The sequence below is a fragment of the Bubalus kerabau genome, chromosome 1 (genome assembly GCF_029407905.1).
Source record: "Bubalus kerabau isolate K-KA32 ecotype Philippines breed swamp buffalo chromosome 1, PCC_UOA_SB_1v2, whole genome shotgun sequence".
Lineage (NCBI taxonomy): Eukaryota > Metazoa > Chordata > Mammalia > Artiodactyla > Bovidae > Bubalus > Bubalus kerabau.
In genome coordinates, this window is record NC_073624.1 from 86035659 (window position 1) to 86062400 (window position 26742).

Genomic DNA, 26742 nt, shown 5'->3' on the forward strand with positions numbered 1-26742 from the left:
CTTGGGCTCTAGGGTTGTTACTAGGGTGGTAAACTACTGGGTATGAACTGTCTTAGATACAGCAGAATTTAATCTGAACCATGTATGGAATAGATGATATTAAAACAGCAATAATAATAACAGAAATCTTTTATTGTTTGCCCTCTGATTGTGTAAGTAATAATAAGTCCTGTTTAAGAAAAAAATATAGTACAGTAAAACATTTTTATGAAAATGAAAATTATTTATGATTCTGTTATCTATGAAAAACACTGTTAATATCTTAGTGCATTTTCTTACAGTGATTTTAGTATATATTATTTTCTAAAATTTAGATTGTACTCTATATTCAATTTTATAACCATTTTTACTTAAATTTAATGTATCCATTTTCACTGAAATGTATCATTAAAATTTTAAAAACATTATTTTATAAGTATTATTTTTATATTTAAGGGGTTTGAAAATATAAATCTAGGGGGTTTCCCTGGTGGTCCAGTGAATAAGAAGACTGTGTGCTCTCAATGCAGGGGGCCCAAGTTTGATCCTTATTCTGGGAATTCGATCCTACATGCCACAACTTAAAAAAAAAATTTCCACATGGTGCAACAAAGTTTGAAGATCCTGCATGTGGCCACTAAGACCTGGTTCAGGCAAATATATATATATATATATATATAAATTTAGTGGATATCTGAGATTTTCTTCCTAGCATCGTCTTGTCTCCTATTCCCAGTCCCCCACTGCTCTAGGAGAAACCACATTCTTATTTAACCATATCTCATTGGCTTATTTGGTCCGATTGGAGGTGTGCACTGGCTAAACTCAGCTAACTGGAGTGCTTGCCCAGGAAATTTTTAAACTTGGAATTGCTCTGGTAGCTGAAGCCCTGGCAGCTTTCACTGGCTTTGTTGGTTGGGTCCTGCGTGCATTGGGTGTGCACAGTCACTTAGTTGTGTCTGACTCATCCTGACCCCATGAACTATAGCCCACCAGGTTCCTCTGTCCGTGGGATTCTCCAGGCAATAATACTGGAGTGGGCTGCCATTTCCTGCTCCAGGGGATCTTCCTGACTCATGCATCAAACCCTGCATTGGCAGGAAGATTCTTTACCACTGTACCATTGTTGGTCTTTGTAAGAAAAAATTAAATTGACAATGCAGAGAGCAGATACAAGAGTCAGAAAAAAGGACCCCACCAGTATCTCTAGTTTCACTTGTTCTTGAAACTCATCTTTATTTCTGGCTTCCCATGACTCATATGCTCTAACTTTCTACTGATACCCTGAGCTCATTTAATCTGGGTTTCTGTTGCTTTCTACAAAATATTTTGACTAGCGCATTAACCTTGGAGGTTATAGATGAGAAAACTGAGGCTGAGAGAGTTTAGGTAAGCTGGAAAATGGTAGAATCGTGATAGCACTCAGATATATTTGACTCCAAGGTCTGCACACTCAACAATTAACATTCATTTTCCTGGAGCATAGGTTTTCTGGAACTTCTATTTCCATGTGTTTCTCTCCAACAAAAATAGCAGGAAGAACAGGAGAAATGATACATAGGCACCTGTTAATTTTAGTTTTAATTTTTTCTTTTTTTCTTTTCTGGTATAGGAGCAGAGAACTGAATATGAAACAGTGAAGAAAAAGTGCCTTTGTGTTTCTGTGTTTCCCACCTACTGTTAATGTGGGCTTCCCAGGTGGCTTTAGTGGTGAAGAACCTGTTTGACAATGCAGGAGATGTAAGAGACATGGGTTCTATCCCTGGGTTGGAAAGATGCCCTGGAGGAGGGCATGGGCAACCCTCTCTAATATTCTTGCCTGGAGAATCCCATGGACAGAGGAGCCTGGTGGACCATGGTCCATAGGGGCACAAAGAGTCAGACATGACTGAGTGGTTTAGCATAGCACTGCACAGCACTGTCAATGAATGCCCTGCCAGTAATGACCAGACTACTTCTCACACAGCTGGGACTAGTTATCAACTGCTTTATTAAAGGTATTTGGCTTCTTGTTTCTTCCTTTGCTCTCCCCATTTCCCCATAACTCTGAAGTTTTAGAAATAAGATCATCTACGTGGAACCTGTGATAGTTCATCATCATCATCATTACATCATCACTGATGTTAATATTTGCTGAGTGATTGTCATAGGCCTGGAGTAATTTAGGCACTTGATGTTATTTTCTCATTTAATTTTTATTAATGAGACTTTTTAGGTACTTCTACCATTACTCTTCTAATTGATGCCATTGCTATTGTTGTCTCCATTTTACATATGAGGAATCTCTTAAAAGATACCTTTTTGAAGGTCACATACATAATTGATGGAGCCCAGATCTGAATTCGACTCTGTCTTCTCTGGAAGTCCATGCTTATACCCACTCTAATACTACTGCTCACAACATATTCAGTGGTAGGCATGGTTCCCTCAACCTGCACTGGGAAAGAGAGGGTGATAAGGAGACTGTATTCTTTTTAGTAAGGGCTTCCCTGGTGGCTCACTGGTAAATAGTCCACCTGCAATACAGGAAATATGAGTCTGATCCTTAGATCAGATCTCAGATCTCAGATCTCAGATATGAGAAGATCTCCTGGAGAAGGCAATGGCTGCCCACTCCAGTATTCTTGCCTGGGAAACCCCATGGACAGAGGAGCCTGGCAGGCTACAGTCCATGGGGTTGCAAAGAGTTGGGCATGACTTATCGACTAAACAACAACATTCTTTTTAGTAGTGGGGCTCACTGCTGGGCCAAAGGGGTCAGTGTTTAAAAGGGTTGTGGAATCCAGTAGTCAAGATAAGATCAAAGATAAAAATCCATCTCAACTGGTACAATATTCAGATCACTTTGCAAGGAGCATAGTGATTCTGCTCTAAATATAGGATGTAAATTACTGCTTGAGAATTACGGAGACAAGGTTATCCAGACATTGGAAGAGAGAAAGGGAAGGACTGGAAAGGTTGTCAGAGCTCCAGCCAAGAGTATAGCTGTCACTGCAAATCTCTGGGCTTCCCAGTTGGTGCAGTGGTAAAGAATCCACCTGCCAGTGCAGGAGACTCAGGAGATGCTTGTTTGATCCATGGGTCAGGAATATCCTCTGGGGTAGGAAATAGCAAACCATTCCAGTATTCTTGCATGGGAAATCCCATGGACAGAGAAGTCTGGCGGGCTACAGTCCATGGGGTTGCAAAGAGTCAGATACGACTGACTGACTGACCACGCATGCACACAGATCCCTAGATTCAGTCAAAGAATTGAAATGCATTAGAAAACAAAGTGTGCTTGTAGAAACTGACTGATCCCAAGCAGGGTTGAATGGGAAAGTTGGAGAAGTGTGTCTGTGGGAGCTGTGGTGTCACTGCAGATATGTTAGCATGTAGGTATGCTCTATTAGCCAGGGTTCTTCAAAGAAGCAGAACCAATAGGAAATACATATACATACATATGAGAAAATATAAAAACTATGTATAGTATATGTGATAAAAAAATATATGTAAAAATTCATTCTAAGGAGTTGGCTCATGTGATTATGAGGCTAGGAGGTTTTATGATCTACTGTCTATAAGCTGGAAAGCCTTCTGTATAAATTCCAGTCCTGGTCCAAAGGCCTGAGAACCAGGAGGGCTGATGGTGCACGTCTCAGTCCAAGAGTAGCAGCCTGATGCCCCGGCTGAGGCAGTCAGGCTGAGAGAACAGATTCTCCCTTCCTCTGCTGTTTTTGTTCTATTCAGACCTTCAACAGATTGGATGGTGTCCATCCACATAGGGGAGGGCCATCTGCTTTACTGAGGCCACCAGTTTTAATGCTAGTCTCATCAGGACACAACCTTACAGACATATTCAGAAATAAGGTTTAATCTGAGCACCCCATGATATAGTCAAGTTGATACATAAAATTATGCCAAACAACAGCCACTGGAAAGACTAATTTTAGAGTATATCAGCCAATGGGCAAGACCAATGATTTGGAGATTAGCCAACACTTGCTTGCTGCTTGCTGACTGACCATTAGCAAATTATTTCACCTCTCTAAGCTTGAATTCCCTTATCTGCAAAGTGAGGATAAAAGTATCTATCATATACAGTAGTTAGGATGCCTGATCAACTTATAATTTACATGTAATAGAATGCTATTTTCAAATATTAAAATAAAAATTCTTTGGTTTAAAGAAGTGAGAGTAGGAGGAGAAATATATTAGTTAGGGTTCTCCATAGAAACAGAACCAGTGTGGGATGGAGTGAATGCACACACATACACACCCACATACCACACATGCATACCACAAACATATGCACACACACACCACACACACACATACACATACCACACACGCATATATACCACACACACATACCACAAACATACCACACACACACACATACACATACCACACATGCATATACACCACACACACATACCACAAACATACCACACACACACACACACATACCACACACGCATATACACCACACACACACACCACAAACACATATAGACTCCGCAAACATACACACACACTACATGCATATACACCGTACACACACCAAAAACATACCACACACACACACATGTCACACACATGCACACACACACCACAGACACACCCCCGCACACTACACACCACACCACACATACTCAACCAAGGATTTTCTCATGGGATTGTGAGTTTGAAATCTGTAGAGTAGGCTGGCAGGCTGGAAAGTCTTGGGCAAGAGCTGATGCTGCTGTCAGGAAGTAGAATTTATTCTTCTTCAGCAAAACCTCTATTTTGCATTTAAGGCCTTAAGGAAGAATGCATTAGATGATGCCCCATACAATATTGAGACTAAGACAACCGATTTTAGATGCTATGTCTACATCTACAAAATACCTTCATAGCAACACCTTGAATAGTGTGTGAATAACTGGGTTATTCAAATTGACTCATAGAACTAACCATCACTGGAAGTAAGACAGTAAGACACCTGTGGATGGTGGCCACTGAGAATACCCAGGAGTCTTTGAAGGGGAGTAGACAGGAAGACATGTTTCCTCAGACACACTCGAGGGCCTTGAAGAAGGGGAGCCCTATGTATTAATCATTGTAGGAGGTGGGAATCCATGCTCATTAGCCTCTTCATTCCTAGAACACAGTGGTCACAGAACAGAAATCGTTGCAGGTAGATGGGTCAAGGCAAGTGAATGGGCAGGTGACCTTATAGAATTCTAGTGGGAACTCTGATGCAGAGAATAACAAATTCCTTTCTGCCCTTGCCTTTGGCAGATATGGACATGTTCCCTCCACAGGTCAGGTGAGATGGGGAGGATGAGAAGATAAGAAAGATGAGCAGAAGGCCTTAGATCTGGGCTATTGAGGAACTGCATTTATCAGGACTAATATGAAGTTTGTGCTTCCAGGCAGAATATGAGTTAGAGGTGGGAATTTCTATCACAGCAAAAACAAAGTGATATTTTTGCACACATGGGACTACAGACTAAAACATTGTAAGCACAATACTTGGCATAGTGTCTGTCATATAATGAGCACTCTATCAAGCAACACTAACCGTAGGAGTAATAGTATAGCAGGGAGCAGTGGTAATAGAGAAGTGGGCTGTTGGAGATGGTGATGGTACTGGTAACGTTGGTACATGGATCACCAGTCTCAGGGTGGGGTCAGAGACTAGATGGACCAGAGGCGGGTGGTGGTGTTGAAAAATAACAGTGACATTACAGCTTATCTTGGTCTTGGATATGTCAAAGTTTTATGTCGAATTTTTCAGAAAACTCTTCTACCCTTAACCTCCACCTGCCGCTGCTAAGTCGCTTCAGTCGTGTCTGACTCTGTGCGACCCCATAGACGGCAGCCTACCAGGCTCCCCCATCCCTGGGATTCTCCAGGCAAGAACACTGGAGTGGGTTGCCATTTCCTTCTCCAAAGCATGAAAGTGAAAAGTGAAAGTGAAGTCGCTCAGTCGTGTCCGACTTTTCACGACCGCATGGACTGCAGCCCACCAGGCTCCTCCGTCCATGGGATTTTCCAGGCAAGAGTACTGGAGTGGGGTGCCATCGCCTTCTCCGAACCTCCACCTGCAGCCTCATACAATGTTCTACTGAACCTCTGATACTGATGGAAGTGTGTGCTTTCTTTCAGGTGTGTAGATGTCAGCTAGAAGTTTGAGAGCTACACAGATTTCCCTTATTTATTTACCTTATTTGAGGTTGAGGCAACTGACCCTAAGGGCTCAGGGTAAACTAACTGCTGGGACTGAACCCAGGCCCTCTGCTACCACTAGTATTTCTACCATACCCCCTCACTTCTCCTCAGGAGAAACACACAGCCACTTATATCATGTAAAGAGCACATCTGTATATGCATTGTAGGAAATCAAAATAATGAAAAAATATGTAGAAATATACTGTTGGAAGAATATGAGGTTCAGTTTCTAAAGCTCAGCTCTGTGAAACTTAAGTATAACATATGAACTTTTCATAATGATGTCTACATTTGGTGAACAGTATCCTTCAGGAAATCTTGAATATTTAGAAAGGGAAACTTCATAGGAAATTCTGTTTTTAGGAAAGGTAGGTAATGTGGTGGTGACAATAAGCTGCATTCCAGGGAATTAGATTAATGACTAGCAAAGTAGTCACGGTGAAACAGACTCTAACATTACTGTTTTGGTTTCACAGAAGATGATATTTTGATGTCCTGGGGAAATATATATTGGGTTTAGTGATCCTTGTTTCTCAGACTTTTAGGAAATTGGTAGAAGTGACTTTCAGCAAAAATCTCCAGGTTTTCTTGAAACAAGAGGCTGAGAAAAAATAGACAGGAGCACTGTTCTCCAGTAATTGAGACCAATCCCCTGTGTAGATTCACTTTGCATAGCACACAGCAAAGAGCTGGATAAGACAAAGCGTAATGATGAATCAGACACCAAGTGGACACAGAAACCATCTATTAGTGCTTGAGTCTCTTCTCTGACATCCCTACAAAGCCTTCTTCATGTCTTTGCTCGAATATCACCTAACCACTGAGGCCTGTTTTGGCCTTATTTAAATTCTATTCTGACTCAACTCCTGTGCTCCCGAACCCAAATATCCTGCTTGGTTTTTTTCTTTAGCATGCTTTATCATCTAACTTACTGAGAATTCCTTCATTTAATGCATGTTATGGGTTAGATTGTATCTTCTTCATAAAAGATATGGTGGAGTCCTAATCCCCAGAAGGATTAAGACCTCAGAAGGTAACCACTTGGAGAGAGGGTCTTTATAGAGGTAACTGAGTTAAATGAGATCAGTGGGCAGGCAAAATTCAGTGCAACTGGTACCCGTGTCACAAAAAGGGAAAAAAGAGACACAGAAATAGACACACATGGTAGGAAGATGATTGAGAGACACAGGGAAGAGACAGCTGACTACAAACCAAGGAGAGAGGCCAGGAACTGATTCCTGCCTCACGGTTCTCAGAAGGAACCGACCCTGCTGACAGCTAGGTTTAAGACCTCTATAACTGTGGACAATCCACTTCTGTTCTATAACCCATCCAGTTTGTGCTACTTTGTGATGGCAGCCCTAGGAAACTAATATGTTTACTGTTTAAGGTGTGTTTTGTTCCACTGGAATTATAAACTCTAGGAAAGCAGAGATTTTTCACTCTTTTGTTCACTGATAGATCCCAAGCATCTATAGAGAACAGTTCTTGGAACACTGTAGATGCTCAATCACTATTTAAAAATATGAATGAATGGGTAATTAGGCTTAAGCACGAGTAGTCTTAAGGAGCTTGCTCCCTGTATCATCAGATGGATATTACTGTCTTCTTTACAAAGATGAGGAAACTGATGCCTAAGATCAGGCTGCTCAGAATCATCACAAAACTTAATACAGGTTTTCTGAATTCCGCTTCCAATTAAGGTCAGTATTTGATCTACTATCACAGTGGATCTCAGCGGTAGTTTGCATCAGAATCACCTGCAAGGTGTGTGAAGACCTAGATATTCAGATTCAGACTGTGGGGGGTGGGGCCTGAGAATTTCTAACGAGTTCCCAGATGACGTTGGTGCTGCTGGTTCTGGAGGAGCACTCTGGAAACCAAAGTACTATGTAATAGCCAACTTCCTAACCTTTTGACTTGGTAAGTATAAGTAACTCAATGCATAATCAAAAGCTATGATACATTACCCATCACCATGGGTTGTGTATCTTTTGAAACTTGATTAATCACCTAGATGTTGCAAGGAAAATAAACCCTTGTATTTCCATTCTTGGTTATTACTGTTTTTTCTTTCTTTAATGTTGTGCTTTCATGTTGGCTCTCTTCTTTTTTCCCTCATTTTCTTTGTTCTCTTTACTGTGATCTTTCTTTAGAAACCCTATTTGTTGTATCCTGTGAAATACAGTGATAAGTATGTGAAAATAATATAATTTAATTAAGCTTAAGATAAATTATCTTGCATTTAGCCTGAGGACAGCACAAAGCCTGCCATAATTTCTACTGTTAACTTCACTTCGGAGGTTTTATTTGTTGAGGGGTATCTGAAAAACCATGGAGACTCAGTTCAGAAAAAAGCAAATTGGGCGACTGCAGTAATAATGTTTAAATCAGAGATATGAGATTTTAGACACAGGTGATGAAGTTATCATGGAAAACATTTTTCCCCTTTGGCTGTTATTACTCTGTAACTAGCTTTAACATTTGTATGGGAATAGTGCATCATCTGGAAGAAAGGAAACTGGACTTCAAAAAAAAACAAAAAAAAATAGAAAATTCAAATCAGAAAAAAAAAATCTATCTTAAATTGCTTTTTGTGTCCATACTGATATTCTTAATTAAATAGAACAAAACCAAGGGAGACCTAGATTAATTCCTCAAATAACATTTTTGTGTCATGATCAAGTGAACAGTAATCAAATTTTGACTGTATAATAAACTCAAATGATATTTACTAGTATTTCTCAGATATGAGATTCTTAGATTGTATGGTTCTGAGACTTCTAAATACGTATAGCCGTTTCAAATATGGGAAAGGATTTGCTCAGAGAACTTTTTCATTTTTTTTGGTGTGTGTTGAAATGGCAATTAAAACCACTAGAGGGCACTGTGGATAAACACTTGTACCAAAGACATCTATTCAGGAGATTCAACTTGTCTGAATTTAGTTGTACAGGAAGTCTTCAATTACCCACATGTACTGTTCCAAGATTCTGTTTTTAAATTACTACTTTGGAACTCAGAATGCATTTTTCTCATAGAATCAATAAAAAGAGTAGTGATATGTTCTTAAGTTAACCCCTAATAGTCCATTGAATACACATTGTAACTGAGATTGCTGTATAAAAGTAAAAATAACAAAACAACAGAAAAGCCCCAGTAAAATTATACAACTCATTTATATGTAAGGGGGTTAATAAAAACTGAATGTAGAGGTTTTTGAGGGGTGAGGGGTCAATTTAATTACAGAAGCCCACTGGCTTAGAAATATTACAAAGCTGCAGTCTCTGCTCCTTCAGAAATGATAGAACAGAAACCGTCAGCAATGAGCTGCTAATCCGCGGGTGCCCCCACTAGCTAGACTGCTGGCACTAGCCCCCTCCTCCCTTCCGTTGTGGCCGAGGGTGGGGTTGACTGTGTTCTGCTTCACTGGGAGCCAGGTTAGCTGCTTTGCTTTCTGACGACCACTACTTATGGGCCCTCTGCTTCCCCACCTGGTATTCTTCAGGAGCATTTCTTCCTTTTTTTCCTTTATGTTAAGAGGCAGCCATCTGTCCAGCCAGCTGTATGCATGCAGCTATTTCCTCCTGGCCTCGAGCTTGCAAGGGTGATTTCTTTTAGCAACTGTCCTGGATCTAGTCTCAGGAGTTCATTCAGCTCACTCCCCAGGAGGGCACGGACCACCCCCTTGTCCGGGCAATCACCCCTCTGTCCCCCTGCACTGGGAATGGTTCCCACTGCCACTTCCGTCCTCCTAACTTAATGACTATTTCTGGAATATCCAGTTTTCTTTTCTCTAGGGCTTTCATTCCATTAGTCTACATTTCAATCCGTGAATATTCTAACCTAGATGGGAAACAGCACCATTCATCCCTCTCCTTAGAGTTGAAAATCAGTCTTCTTTACTCTCTTCAGAGCTCATGGGGATGAGGATGGAGGAAAAGGGTGAGCACAATGTCTGAAGATGTGCGGGTGAAAGGCTCTTCCTCTCTGGATGGTAAACACCGTAACCGCCCTCAAAATGTAGGTTGTATCAGTATCACCTGGGAGTGCTCATCAAAAATGCAAGTTCCCAGAGGGGTAGAGCGAGAGCCAGGAAGCATCCTCAGTGATTCTGTGTGATTCTGAGGAGGGTGGTATTCAGGCCACACACTGATAAATTATGCAGTAGGCCCTCCATCCGCAAGCCTCTTTCGGGCGAATGTGTTGTGATTTTAGAGTGCAATCTTTTGTTTATGGGTTTTTGTTTTAAAGCAGCACATGTGTCACTATCACCAAGGAGACAGGAAAGGTATTTAGTTGGTTTGTTTGGTGAGGTTATGAAAAAATAATGTTTAGTGAAGATGGGCATCGATCTGATCTGCCCATTTAGGGATATGTGTGTAGCGTTTCCACTACACTTTCTACAAAAGGGGAAAGCATTATTCATGAAACCTCCATGTATGTTCTTTTTAGATGATAAATAATTGAAAGTAAAGATTGGCATCAGTATGCCATCTCAGGCTTTTCTTTTCCTTCTTTTTTTTAAGGGTAATGAGGAGACAGATGGTGTTTTTTTTCTATAGAAGCCAAAAAAAAAAAAAAAAAAGAAAAGAAAACACCGCTCCCAAATCTCACAGTTGTGGAAGCAAGTCTTCCACAGTTTCCAAAAGCAGATTTTAGATCCTGCAGGCCCCACCTTAGCCCCCAAGGACAGTGAATTTCATGAATGGTAGATTTACATATTCTGAATATATGTTACTGGGTTGGCTAAATAGAGGGGGTTTTGGTTGAAACCAGGTCTTTCTAAGTACACAGAAAATAAATATCTAAGAAGTGAGAACCAGCTGTGTCCAGGTGAATAGTAGTGGCTACATTTCAAATATGCTGGCGTTTAAATGAGTAATAGAAATTACACTACCCCCCTATACACACATCAAAATACTGTTTCATTTTAGTGCTTATAGCCTTTCATAACATCAAAAGTAACATTATTATTTAAATGGAAGGAAGAAATCCATTTTAGAAAGATAAAACAAGTTTTCCAATATGTGTTTTGACTAGACAGATGATGGCAAAAAAAATTCCAGCTCTGCTGCATCATTTTAAAATATATCATTAAAATGGCAGCACTTTGATTTTTTCAGTGTTCTTTTTAACATTTGACAAGTCTAAGCGCTTCTGTCTACATAAGTCACATACTAATTAGCAATTAACCACTGTTATTTAATTAGACTATCTAGTTGGTGGATCACGCATTAATCACTCCCAATTTGTTGTGTGCTGGCTGTTTGTGGTGATGAGACCTTTCTGCTGGGCTTCGTTTCATGCTGTGAAATGCAGCTGTGCCCAGACACAACCTCTTTCTGCCTTTGTCTTGAATTTACAGAAGCAACATCAAAATGTGTGGAATTGTGCTAACCCTAGCTAGTCAAGTAGGCTTCCAGAAATGGTTACAAAAGACAAAAAGGAGTATTTGCTGATTGAATAAAGGGAGAACCCTTTCACTGAAGAGATTCATTATGTTTTCTTCGTTCCTAAGCTTTGGATTTTCTCTCAGATCATTTGAAAATGACATGTATGCTTTAAGGAAAGGTCAAAATTGTATCTTACACCTACTGAATTTGCAGAACTATAACTGTACAATAAAAACTCAAATTTTCAACACTTTTCTAAAGCTTTTGGTGAATAGGGTATATTGGATGAAATGCATTTGAAATAATTTTAATTAGAAATGACCCGAGTAATTTAGAGACACTTATTTTAAGAAAAATGTTATGATTAGACTAACTCTTTGTGTGTTTTTTTCTATTGGTTGTTATATAAATGGGGACTTCTGCTATTATGAATTCTTCCAACAGCATATAATAGGTCTTGAAAAATAGCTCCTAGGGCCTTATCAATTATTTTATCCAGAAAATACTCTTGATAATTAACTCTCCCCTCTTGTAGCTGCACTTAACCGGGAGTAGACTTCATCTAAGTTAGTGGTTCCCAGCTCTGGGCAAAGGTCAAGGAAGCAGATGATTTAAGTATCCTAATTACCTGTGGAGTTTTTTGCTTGTTTAATCGTGTTTCTGTATGAAAGACTGTTGTTTCTTGTGGGGCATTATCATGAAAGGCAGCCATTTTTTCCCCCAGATCGTGGGACAAGCTCGTCTGGTGTGATGAGACTCATTGTTCCCACAGAATGTGAAACATGCCAAAACCTAAGGCAATGATCATTTCAGGCAAATCTGACAGCAGTCTGACTTCCTTGAGTGACCGCATACTGGCAGTTCTCTGCTGGAAGATCCATTATATTTCCCAAGCATGCTCACCTACAGCAGCCCTGAGAGAGAGGCAGCATAGAAACCAAAGCTTTGAGAAGGTGTTGACTCAGTCATATTTGCACAGTTAAAAAGCCCTGGAATCAGGACCGGGACCCAGTTTTTTCCTACTGGTCTGGAAGTCTCTTCACTGTACATTTCTTTTCCTTCTCCTCATCTTCCTTTTCTTCCTCTTTTATCTTCTTCTGGATAAAGGCATTTAAATAAAGAAATTCAAGTTTAGTGTGGCCATTATTTTAAGTTTTATGTAATGATTTAGTTCATAAACATAATTTTGTGTTAACTTTTATTTCTTTAAAATGACAGGTTCATCAATCAGCTTAAATATGTATAGATTATCGACTGGTCAAATGTTACCTTTTATGCTGCGTGCATTCCTAATTATTGAAAAATGGAATTATATCTCTGGAAGTATTTTAATAAAGGTTCTATAATCATGAATAATGAATCCCCCTAGCTGCTTTGACTTCTCTCTTTCCATGTATAACCCCCAACTTCAGGAAAAAAAAGCTTCTTTGAAACAGAATGAAGCCTCTCTTCTGTAAACAGAATGATTGCTATCACATTGTGATAGAAGCTGCTGGTGATAATACTCGGCAAATAGAAATCCCTCCTCTACCACTCTGTAGCACAGGAAATATTTTAGCTGCTCATAGAATTTCCTTATAAATTTGCAGTTATTAACTATACTAATTAAAAATAAATTTAGAATTAAGAACAAACTGGGATTAAAGAATTCCAGATCTTTTGGACAAATCCACTGATGATATATTTGGTAAGAGAAACAGCTTAACTCTTTCTAAAAAAGATTGAATGCAACTTTTAAAGGTTCCTTTCCATTTACAGTTATTGCAAAACATTGATTATAGTCTCCACGTTGTAGGTATAGTACATCCTTGAGCCTATGTTACATCCAGTAGTTTGTATCTATCACTCTCCTACCCCCATATGGCCCTTCTCCCCCATTGGTAACCACTAATTTATTCTCTGTGGGTCCGCAGCTTAAGTCTTTCAGCAAACATGGTAAGTTTCTGTGTTAGCAGTATTCACGATCAATGAATCAGTTTCTTCATGTCTTTAATTTACATGGAGCCCAATCTGGCAAGAATCAGTGTTCTCAGAAGAACACATGGTGTTATGCTTCATACTACTTTTGGTATATTCCCCCTCTGGTCAAAGACCAGCTGTGAGATTTATAAAGTGGTAGCATGGCATAGTAGAACTCAGTAACTCGTTTTGAATTCAAGATTCCTGACTTCTAGTCTATCATTGGTTACCATCTAGTGTTATGATTTTTGGACATCATTAACTCCCATCTGTAAATGGAAGGAAATAGCCTAACATTATCATTTATGCCTTTTAATCCTAAAGTTTTATGTGAATATTTAAGCAAATATGCTTCAAACTCTGGGCAAACTCCCAGGCTATGAAAGCTGATTGAAATCTGGGACTAGGGATTTTCCATTTAAACTCTAATGATTTTAAAAACATTCTTGAGTTTTCAATAGTCAGGGTATTTTATGGATATTTTTACGGAGTTGGCAGTTTGCTAAAATTAGCTAGCAGCTAGAACTCAGCCTACAATCTCTGCTCTGTTTAGGAGAATGCTGAAAACAGAACAGAGGCTATGATACACAGAAATGACAAAATCCAAAATTGTTCTTCAGTTTACTCCTCAGTTTGTTAAACTAAAAATGTATGCCATGATTTCTAGTGATAGTGAGGTTGGTGATAGAAATTACAAAGCTTGAAAAACCTAGACGTTTCTTTTTTTCTACTCAGAGTCTGAAATCAGAGCAAAACTTATCAGCTCGTTTGTTAAAAATATAAACAGGAGGAGAACTCATGTATTTAATTATTATTCTTTTCCACTGCACAAAGTAACTGACATTTAGTCTTTCAAGTGGAGATTTGTATATTATTATGTAAATGACCCAAAGATGGCATCTCTGTACATATTGGCATAACAAGACCTCTATGTTCACATCATAGCAGGCTGAGATAGTTAGCTGGCATCAAACTCAAATTCGTATACATTTGGTTGCTTTACTCTGTGTCCTGTGTGTTCCTCCTTGGGTTTGTCCTGCCTAGCTAGGACTCTGCACTTCCTGGACTTGGGTGACTGTTTACTTTCCCACATTAAGGCAGTTTTCAGCTATTATCTCGTCAAATATTTTCTTAGGTACTTTCTTTCTTTGTCCTTCTGGGACTCCTATAATGCAAAGGTTGGTGCATTTAATATCCCAGAGGTCTCTTAGACTGTCTTCATTTCTTTTTATTCTTTTTTCTTTATTCTGTTCTGGGTCAGTGGTTTTCACCATTCTGCCTTCCGGCTCAGTTATTTATTCTTCTGCCTCAGTTTTTCTGCTATTGATTCCTTCTAGTGTATTTTTCATTTCAATTATTGTATTGTTAATCTCTGTTTTTTCTTTAGTTTTTCTAGGTCTTTGTTAAATAGTTTTTGTATCTTCTTAATCCTTGTCTCCACTTGTTTCCTGATATCTTGGATCATCTTTAGTATTATTATTTTGAATTCTTTTTCTGGTGGTTTGGCTATCTCTAATTCACTTAGTTGTTCTGGGGTTTCATCTTGGTCCTTCCTATGAGATATATTCTTTGCGGTTTCGTTTTGCCTAACTTTATGTGATTGTGGTTTCAGTTTCAAAGGCTGCAGGGTTATAGTTCTTGCTTCTGCTGTCTACCCTCTGGTGGATGAGGCTGTCTAAGAGGCTTGTGCAGGATTCCTGATGGGAGGGACTCCACTGTTGGGTGTAGCTGCGTCTTATCTCTCTGATGGACAGGACCATCCGCAGGAAGACTTTAAGCAGCCCTCTGCTGGTGGATGGGGCTGGTCCTTCTGTGTTAGTTGTTTGACCTGATTCATCCCAGCACTGGAGCTACAGGCTGTGAGGTGGGGCTAATGGCAGCCTTTAGGAGGGTTCATGCCAGTGAATATGCCCCAGAATTGCTGCTGCCACCATCTTTGTCCCCGCAACGAACCACAGTCACCCTTTGCTTCCACATGACACCCTCAATACTAGAAGATAGGCCTGGCCAAGTCTCTTATGAGGTCACTGCTTTTACCCCCCTGGATTTAAGTGGAATCTCTGTTTCTCCCAGTCCCATGGATTGCCTAAGATAAAAGCTCCCTAGCTTTCAAAGCCAGATTCTTTTTATTGCTCTCATGCCAATACAGAAGTGACAAAAAAAGGGCATAAAATAAGTTGTTAAACTCTAAACTGAACTGAAGTCACTTAAGTTGTGTCCAACTCTTTGCGAGTGCATGGACTGTAGCCTACCAGGCTCCTGTGTGCATGGGATTTCCCAGATAAGTACTGGAGTGGGTTGCCATTTCCTTCTCCAGGGGATTTTCCCAACCCAGGTATCGAACTCAGGTCTCCTGCATTGCAGGCAGACGCTTTACTGTCCGAGCCACCAGGGAAGCGAAGGCTTAACCACTGGACCACGAAGGAAGTCCCACTAAACTCTAAAACACTGTGAAATTAAGAAGATAGACTCTGTATTCAGAGCTTGGCCATACAGCTTAGGTGACCTAGGGGAACTTCCCTGAACCTCATTTTCTTTATTGCCAAATGAAGGTAACAATACTACTTCCTTCATAGGGTTTCTCTGAGGATCAAAAGAATTCTCCTTCAAATATTTCTAGAACAGAGACATAAATGTGTATTATGTATATGTTTCACTGGTAAAATGAAGTGAAATACAAGTATCATACAAGTTATCTACAAGTGTCATGAGCAATGTGAGCATATTATAGAAGCAAAATGTTTCAGAGTAAATGTCTCAGAGTAGATGATACTCAGTTCTAAAAAGCCATTAGGACTTTGGGAATAATTTTGCATTTATGTGAAAGACAACTCTGAAAGTGAATAGTGTGAAATATTAAAAAATATAATATTCAAAAATAAAAATCCCTCTAATGATCAAAATAATTCTCATATGTCCATTTTTTATGGTTCATGTACATGTAGTCTTCACATATATTATACTCATACCACAAAAATATTACCTGAGTACAGAGATGAATTTATAAAAACCAAGGAGGCTTCTTGTTTTAATTTAATTTCCAGACAATGAATTGCATCAATGAGTTCTAGTATCTAGTAAAAACTACAAAAGAAGAAACACATTAATTATAAGACCACAGTTCACTGGCTCAAACATGATCCTGATTTTCATGCTTTAATTCACGTTGGTTTGACAAACTCGATCCTCTTAACAGAAAAAACAGACTGTGCTTGAACACCAACAGTAAGGTGACTTAGTGTTTCAAAAGCTGCCCTCATGAGGACAGGAAGCCCTTTCCAGAAGATTAGCATGGTAAAGTGGGATCAGAATACACAATGAACTATTGACATTTACTCTTTGTGAACCAATGCACAGTACTGCTAAGTGCAGTTATCAGGAGATGTGTGCAGTTGGTCTAGTGCATGGCATTAAGGGGGTTACAACAAAGACGGAGCAACTAAAATAAAGAAGTCAATTTGCACATCTACTTAGATTATATGCTGAGCAACAGAAGTGCCAGTGATGGAAAATGAAGTCAAATAAAATAGGGTGACCTGGAAAATGTATACAATAAAAATATTATTTCTGGATAGGCAGATGTGAAAGAGAGCACTCCTCAACCTTACAGTGTTGATTTCTGTGATGAATGATTTAGAGAGCATGGATTGACCATATGCACTGATAAAAACAAATTATTAATAAAAAGTAAGGAGATTATTTAATGTCTATTATATGACGCACATGGTTACACTATAAGTCTTTTGGGGAAGAAAGCAGGATACAGCTGAACAAATGCAAAGAAGGAAAGCAGGGAGAGAAGGATAGAAGGAGAGGGAGGAAGAAAGCGAAGAGGGGAAAACAAATAACAAATGAAAAGAAGTCAAGGTATTATGGTGATTGAGAGGCAAATTTACCCAAACATTTCTTCCTAGACTTTTATTAACATATGGAAAATTAACCATTAGTCAAAGTAGGTGTAAAATATATACATACACACATATGTATATCTTTGGAGATATATATATATATATATATATATATGTATGTGTGTGTAATAAATGTATGTGTATGTATGTGTGTGTAATAAATGTATGTGTGTATATATATATATGTATGTGTGTGTATATATATATATATATATATATATATATATATATATATGGCTTTCCTAGTGCCTCAGTTGGTAAAGAACCTGCCTGCAATGCAGGAGACATGGGTTTGATCCCTGGGTCAGAAAGATCCCCTGGAGAAGAAAATGACACCCCACTCCAGTATTCTTGCCTGGGAATTTCCATGAATAGAGGAGCCTGGTGGGTACAGTTCACGGAGTTGCAGACATGACTTAGCGACTAAACCACCTCTCTCTCTCTATATATATATATATATATAGAGAGAGAGAGAGAGAAACAGATTAAATTTCTATTATAGCTAAAAGATGAATAGGTTGCTCCACCACTTATATGATAGAACTCTTATATAGTAATGAAAAGAGTGAATGACCTTAGATAAATAAGTTGATTTTGCTAGGCTCTACTTTTCTCTTGTATAGAATGGGGATTTTAACTCTTAAATGGTTGTAAGGAGTAGATGAAAAAATGCCTGTAAATTTTGACATTCATTAAAGATTTAATTTTTACATCAACATTAGCACACAATGAGGGAGAAGGCAGGTTGAGCAGATACAATTTAGGAGCATTTGATCATCATAAGCAAGGAATATACAACTGTGTAGATTCATGCAATGCTGGTTTTCATTTAGGAAGGAACTAGAAAAGTTGAGATTTGTTTATCTTTTCATAAATATTCATCCTAGTTAGGCTTCTCCTTCTGAGAAGAAGGTAGCCTAACATAAAAATAGGCAGAGTTGAGACTTCAACACATGTGTAAATTTAGGAAAACAAACTGTGGGTAAATGAAAGATACGGAGAAATGAGTAAATGTTAAAATTGAATTCACTTATTTAAGGGTAGAAAACAAGGATGAAGAGAGAAATTCCTCTTTTTTTTCATTTCTCTATTAATGTGTTGAAAGGACTTTTCATGAGTTTAGGAACATTTAGTAATGAAATACTGGGACAATTTGTGAATTCAGATGTTGTTTTTTAGGGAAAAAAATGATGCTGGCAGCCTCAATGGTGCTGGAACATCTCATTTTTTATTCTACAAAATTTGTATTAAAGAATCTTCTTTCTTTGAGAAAGGAACATTTCTAGAAGATTTCTGAAGTTTAAATATGGTAACAGATGGTGTTTCAAATCTTCTGTCAATTATGTATGTGATATGATTCCAAATTTAGATTCATTACACAGCTGCAATTCTGACTGAAATATAAAATCCAGGAACAGTCAGAGGGATATCCATGCCTCCATGGACCACTTATATATATATATTTGGAGGAAATTTCAGATTGCTCAGGTCACCTGTCCTTCTCTTTCAAGGATGACTCCCCAAGTGGTTACTCTTTAGTTGTCAACACAAATCAGTGTGAGACCAAAAACCTTGTCCACCCTTTGCATGATAAAGCATATTGACTAGTGTGAGGCTGTAGGTGATCCTGTTAGTCCATGACTTATCACTCCTTGGCTTGTGATTTTCCTGACTCTTTCACTTGAATGAGAAGCACTGGCTTTTTCCTTACTCTGGCTGTTTTCTAGATGTCTATGATGGTATTCCTTTGTTTGAAGCATGCCCATATGTCCAAAATAATACCATAGGCTATTCTGATTTTATACTTCTGCTTCTTTGGTTCCCTGCTGCCATATTTTTCTTTCTGTCTTTCCTTATAAATTTAGACTGTAATCAAAAACCTGAGACCACTTCATGACCTTAGCACATGCTGTCCCATATGCCTTTGGTGCTTTTTCTGAGGTTTCCATGTGTGTCTACATATATGTCCCATTCTCAGAAAGACATTCCCTGTCCTTTATATCATTAGTTCCCACTGTGGTTCTCACTGGTTCCCACTTCCTCCTTGCTTCCGTTATCTTTTATTTAAGTGTTTTTTTGTAGCACTTATCACAGTTTATAATTGTTGTTGCTGTTGTTTAGTCACTCTTTGTGACCCAGTGGACTGTAGCATCCCAGGCTCCTCTGTCCTCCACTATCTCCCAGAGTTTGCTCAAATTTATGCCCATTCAGTCAGTGATGCTGTCCAACCAACTCATCCTCTGCTGTCCTCTTCTCCTTTTGCCCTCAATCTTTCCCAGCATCAGGGTCTTTACAGTGAGTCAGCCCTTCGTATCAGGTGGCTAAAGTATTGGAGCTTCAGCCTTAGCACCAGTCCTTCCAATGAATATTCAAGGTTGATTTCCTTTAGGATTGACTGGTTGGATCTCCTTGCAGTCCAAGGAACTCTCCAGAGTCTTCTCCAATACCACAGTTCAAAAGCATCAATTCTTTGTCTCTCAGCCTTCTTTATGGTCCAACTCTCACATCCATACATGATTACTGGAAAAAGCATAGTTTTGACATAATTTATAATCATTTATTATATATGTCACTTAAAAAATATTTCTTTCTCCTCTGCAGTATTAAGGTGGGCACCATGTCTACCTGGAACATTTTTATATTCTCAGATCCTTGATTAAGATATCCAGTTATTTTCTTTTCCATTTATTTGACATGTTTTAAAACTTATAAAGAAATGATAAAATAGTAGAACTCCCAGATATCTAGATTCACTATTAATATGTTTGCTGTATTTGCCCTATCATTTTATCTTCATATATACCTATTGTTATTATATATAGACCTCCAAATACTTTGACTTACTTTCTAAAAATGTTTCCTTTAAACACTTTTTTGTCGTTTATAAACATAAGACAATTGTAAAAATTGGGGCACTTGGCACTGATATGACATTAATGGTTAATCCACAGTTCACATCCAAATTTTGACGTCAGTTCCATAACATCTATCCTGGCAATTGTTTTATGAGTCCAGGATGCAGGTCTTGATCACGCATTGCATTTAGATCCCACATCTCATTATTCTCCTTTCATATCAGGTCCTTAGTTTTTTAAAACCTTGGCATTTCAAGAAAGGATAGTTTATTAGTGTTGTCGAGTATCTGTAAATTTGGTTTATCTGATGGTTCCTCGTGACTGGATTTAGTTTTGTCAGGAATGTTATCTGAGAGGTGTTTCTGGCTCACTGCATCATATGGTGAGGCACATGATGTCAAGCTCTATGTTGTACTCAAATTTCTTTTTTTTGAAAACAGTTAAGTTTTAGTCTCTTAGCAAATTTCAACTGTACTACCAATGTTATCAACTATAATCAACAAAATGATATATTAGATCCTCAGATCTTATTCATCTTATAGTTGAACATTTTCACCCTTTTACCAACCTATTCCCCTCACTCTCTGGCCCTTGGCAACCACTTTTGTACTTTTTGTTTGTATTCGTTTGATTTTTCTTTCTTTTTAAATATAATAAATATTACCACGCAGTAATTCTTATCACTCTGGCTTGTCACATGCATGTATGCGTGCTGAGTCACTTTAGTCATGTCTGACTCTTCACAGCCCTATGGCCTGTAGCCCTCCAGGCTCCTCTGTCCATGGTATTCTCCAGGCAAGAATACTAGAGTGAGTTGCCATGCTCTTCTCCCGACCCAGGGATTGAACCTGTGTCTCCTGTTACTCCTTCATTGTGGGCGGATTCTTTACCTCTGAGCCACCAGGGAAGCACCTTGGCTTATTATACTTCCATCAAATTTCTTAACAGTGAGTGAGTGAATAGTAGAGAGTTACATTCTAGAACTCCAGACATACTGTCCGTCAGTATGCCTTACAAGTGGTACTCATGAAACTGTTCAAAACTAGAGATGACTGATGTGTGAGTCCAGGCCTCTGGGCCCTCTGTCAGGTCTAGACTTAGATGTTACACACTATTAGCTTTTCTTTTTGTATCTGAAGTGTACACTTGTTATTTACTGTAAGTAAGCTGTATGATGAGGTATGCTGCTGTGAAGTCACTCAGTCGTGTCCAACTCTTTGTGACTCCCACGGACTGTAGCCCGCCAGACTCCTCCTTCCATGGAATTCTCCAGGCAAGAATACTGGAGTGGGTTGCTATTTCCTTCTCCAATGATGAGATATAGGTTATTGTTATTTAAAAATACATATTTCTTTTTTTTTATTTTAGTCTTTGACCTTTTATTTTTCATTACAGCTATTTTCTTTTTTTAAATTTTTAAATTGTTATTATTTTTACTTTACAATATTGTATTGGTTTTGCCATACATCAACATGCATCCACCATGGGCAACAAATCATAAATAATACATATTTCCATGCATGTGCCTATGTCTAAAACATAGGCATGAGGTAAATTAATCAATGAACCAGTGAATAAGTGTTCAGGATTAGATTTATGCCATGATATTGTGCCAGTTCTGAAAATTGATACTCTGATCCTCATAACATGTCTTTGGTAGAACCATACCATTAGGGCATTTCCTGATTTTCCTTACACATTTTTCAGTAACAGGTGAAATAGCTGAGTTCTTAAAACTATGGAGTGGTTTGCCCAAGGTCATACACTGTGATTGGGATTTGAACATTTCTTTAACAATGACTTCCATATTTGGGGGTAATTCTCTTAATCTCTTCAACAGAAAGGATTTTCTAAGTGTAGAAGCATATTTTGACATCAGTTTCTAGGTTTCTTCTTTCTCCTTCAAGGATGACTGAATAGAATCTAATAAAAATGCTTTTAATGTAACTCTCCTTGATTGGAGATGGGTAATGGACTAGATGGGGTTCTGCCAAATAGATGTACTCAACTTGCCTTCAACTTAAGGATGCTGGTGATTTTCTCAGGATGGAATCAAAGACCATTAATAGAACTTGATGTTTTTTTCAGTTCAGTGGAGAAAGAGATGCACTGATTTTGCTTTTTATTCTCATGTACCTTGTCAACAGCAAAAATCATTTGTGTCATTATTGTATTATTCATTCTTTCTCTGGTGCTGTTAATCTTAGAGCACTGTGTGCATTTTAAAATCCCTCATCCAAAGAAAGATGAGAAAAATAAGGAGATGGAAAATTCATTCTTTCTTAGGAAAGGGGTTATACAGCTATTTCCTGCTTTTCTGGTTTGCTTTACACCACTTCACTTTAATGAAAGACCGACATCAATACTTGTTTTCACTAACCGAAAGGAATCTTGCTTTTGTAAGGAAGGTGACAGTGAAAACAGGGTTTAGGGTTTGTTCTGTTGCACTGAGTCATTATGGAGACTGCACACTCTGCATCATCATGAGAGCCGCTGCCAAACTCCTTTCCTGGGAACCGTGGGCAGCATCTCAGCACCAAGCTGCCATAGCTTTGAAATGTGTTTCTGGGCGTTAGTGCCTTTTTTTTTTTTTTTTTAAATTATTTTGTCCATCCATTAGCAAAATATGTCCTAAGGTAACTGCATCTTCACTTTGCATTTTTTCAGCCTTTGAAAGGTTTCATAGGAGCTCTACTTTTAAACAGTGGGAGAAACCTGTACTTTCACTTATTATATTATGACAGATTTTATATCAGAGAAACCCTCCTGTTACAAATGTCTAGAAATGCTGGATAAGATACAGCCAACAACATTACTAATATAATTAGCTGTGGCCATAAGAAAGTAAAGGAAATTCACAGGGACCAAACATTGAGAGTGATGAAAATAGGGACTCTGTCCTTGCTTTTAGAGGTCTCATGGGTTGCTGCTGCTGCTGCTAAGTCACTTCAGTCGTGTCCGACTCTGTGCAACCCCATAGATGGCAGCCCACCAGGCTCCCCCGTCCCTGGGATTCTCCAGGCAAGAACACTGGAGTGGGTTGCCATTTCCTTCTCCCAATGCATGAAAGTGAAAAGTGAAAGTGAAGTTGCTCGGTCGTGTCCGACTCTTAGCGACCCCATGGACTGCAGCCTACCAGGCTCCTCCGTCCATGGGATTTTCTAGGCAAAAATACTGGAGTGGGGTGCCATTGCCTTCTCCGGTCTCATGGGTAAATCAATAAAATTTGGCTTTGCATGTTATAGTATTGGAATTAGATTTGAATATTGATAGATATTAATAATAAAATAATGATTTAATCAACATAATAATAGTTGTTAAATTAGTCCAAATTAAAATTTATGTGTGACTTTTAGTGCAATTAAGTTTATGGTGACTGCTGCTAAAGTCATGCAGATGCAGAATTTTCAGTTTTTGGTAGCTATGGTAGATTGCAGTCTCGTACTAAAGAACATTGCCAAGAAAGAGGGCTCGCATCACATTTTAGTGATTGAAAACCTACCAGAGCTGGTGACTTCACAAATCACACTCAAGTAAAATTAAAATTAAAAATTAAAAATGAATGATTATTTTACATTTTTTAAATTTTATTTTATTTTTAAACTTTACATAATTGTATTAGTTTTGCCAAATATCAAAATGAATCTGCCACAGGATTATTTTACATTTTGAAAAACCTAAAAAATCAAGAGAATTCCAGAAAAAAAATCTACTTCTGCTTCATAATCATTTGCATTTCTTCATATATTATCACATATAAATCCTTTTTGATGAATATATTATTTATTTTTGCATTTCTGGAACTTAATATGGATAATGTATGTTTTAAGATTTGCTTTATTTCACTTAACTATTTGTCTGAGATGTGTCTATATTGTTGTTCCTGACTAAGTTCTATTCATTTTCACTGCTGTATTACATTGAGAAAAATACCACATATAATTTGTCCTTTCTGTTCTTACTGGAAATTTTGGTTGCTTGTAGTCCTTTTGCCATTTCGAACATTGTTGATAAGAACATTCTTGTACATGTCTGTTTGTGTACATATATACAGCTAGAAAATACTGTTGCTGTTGTTCAATTGCAAAGTCATGTCCGACTCTATGCGACTCCCATCAACTGTAGCACACCAGGCTTCTCTGTCCTCTTCTATCTCCCGGAGTTTGCCCAAATTCATGTCCATTGAGTTGGTGATGCTATCTAACCATCTCATCCTCTGCCACCCTCTTCCCCTTTTGCTTTCAAACTTTCCTAGCATCAGGGACTTTTCCAAAGAGCCAGCTCTTCACATCAGGTGGCCAAATTATTGGAGGTGCAACATCAGTCCCTCCAGTGAATATTCAGGGTTGATTTCCTTTAGGATTGATTGGTCTCACCTCCTTGCAGTCCAAGGGGCTCTCAACAGTCTTCTCTAACACCATAATTCAAAAATATAAATTCTTCTGTGCTCAGTCTTTTTTATGGACCAACTCTCAGCATCCATAATTGACTACTGGAAAAACCATAGCTTTGACTCTACAGACCTTTGTCAGCAAAGTGATATATCTGCCTTTTAATATGCTGTTTAGGTTTATCATAACTTTTCTTCCAAGGAGCAAACATCTTTTAATTTCATAGCTGCAGTCACCATCTGCAAGAAAATAAAACCTGTCACTATTTGCACTATTTCCCCTTCTATTTGCCATAAAGTAATGGGAATGGATGCCGTGATCTTAGTTTTTTGAGTGTTAAATTTCAAACCAGCTTTTTCACTCTCCTCTCATCACAAGGCTCTTAAGTAGGAAATTGTAGGTTGTAGGTTCTATGCATCTCCACTTTGTCAGATATCACCAAATTATTCTCTGAATTGCCTGTTCCAATTTACACATCTATCAGCTGTGGATCAACTTTTATTTATTTACCTTCTCATCAAACTTTTAAACTTTTTCCCATCTAGTAGATGTAATATATTATCTCCTTGGGGTTTTAATTTTCATTCTTTTGACTATATATGGAGTTGAGTATCTTTTTATGCTTAGTGATGTTTCATATTCTTCTATGGAAAATGTATTTGTTGCCCCATCTCCACATTTTTGCCATTGAATTCTTTATCTTATTAAATTTTTTATGAGTTCTTCAAGTGCTTTGGAGGTTAATCCTTTTTTCTAGGTTTATGTGTCATTAATAATTTCTTTAAATTTATAGTCTTTTAGATCTTTTATTATGAGACATTTCAAACATAACAAAATTAGAGAAGAGTGCCCTGAGCATGGGAGCCATTGCTTTGGTACAATAGTATCAGTTTTCTCTTGGTTTATGGTTACTCTTGCTTCAACTATATCTCTCCCTACAATCCACTCTTCCACCCTCAAGCAAATCCCAGTTGTCATATAATTTTTATAGGGCCTTTTTAAGAAAACTTTTTATTTTGTGTTTTAGTATAGCTGATTAAAATGTTGTGATAGTTTCAACTGAACAGGGAAGGGACTCAGACAAATGTATACATTCTTCCCCAAACTCCCCTCCCATCCAGACTGCCACATAACATTGAGCAGATTTCTGTGTGCTATACAGTAAGTCCTTGTTCAGTTCAGTTCAGTCACTCAGTCTTGTCCATCTCTTTGCGACCCCATGGACTGCAGCATGCCAGGCCTCCCAGTCCTTCACCAACTCCTGAAGTTTACTCAAACTCATTCCCATTGAGTTGGTGATGCCATCCAACCATCTCATCTCCTGTCATCCCCTTCTCCTCCCACCTTCAATCTTTCCAGCATCAGGGTCTTTTCAAATAAGTCGGTTCTTTGCATCAGGTGACCAAAATATTGGAGTTTCAGCTTTAACATCAGTCCTTCCAATGAACATTCAGGACTGATTTCCTTTAGGATGGAGTGGTTGGATGTCCTTGCAGTCCAAGGGACTCTCAAGAGTATTCTCCAAACCATAGTTCAAAAGCATCAATTCTTTGGCACTCAGCTTTCTTTATAGTCCAACTCTCACATCCATACATGACTACTGGAAAAACCATAGCCTTGACTAGATGGACATTTGTTGGTAAAGTAATGTCTCTGCTTTTTAAAATGCTGTCTAGGTTGGTCATAACTTTTCTTCCAAGGAGTAAGCATCTTTTAATTTCATGGCTGCAGTCACCATCTGCAGTGTTTTTGGAGCCCAAAAACATAAAGTCTGACACTATTTCCACTGTTTCCCCATCTATTTCCCATGAAGTGATGGGACCAGATGCCATGATCTTAGTTTTCTGAATGTTGAGCTTTAAGCCAGCTTTTTCACTCTCCTCTTTCACTTTCATCAAGAGGCTCTTTAGTTCCTCTTCACTTTCTGCCATAAGGGTGGTGTCACCTGCATATCTGAGGTTATTGATATTTCTCCCAGCAGTCTTGATTCCAGCCTGTGGTTCATCCAGCCTGGCATTTTGCATGATGTACTCTGCATATAAGTTAAATAAGCAGGGCG

The 26742-nt window shown here is 38.5% G+C and overlaps 1 protein-coding gene across 13 annotated transcripts in view; it reads left to right on the top strand.

Annotated features, from left to right (window-relative positions):
* Nucleotides 1–26742, top strand: part of TMEM117 (transmembrane protein 117) — a 625554-nt gene that overhangs the window by 178791 nt on the left and 420021 nt on the right. For 2 of the 13 annotated variants that reach the window (XM_055581401.1, XM_055581384.1), the window contains exon 1: nucleotides 7893–8097. The exons of 10 other annotated variants lie outside the window; for them this stretch is intronic. The gene's annotated coding sequence lies outside the window, so the exon portion shown is untranslated. Of the gene's footprint in view, nucleotides 1–7892; nucleotides 8098–26742 lie in introns of those variants that run through there. One more of the 13 variants, XM_055581391.1, reaches the window with a different exon arrangement.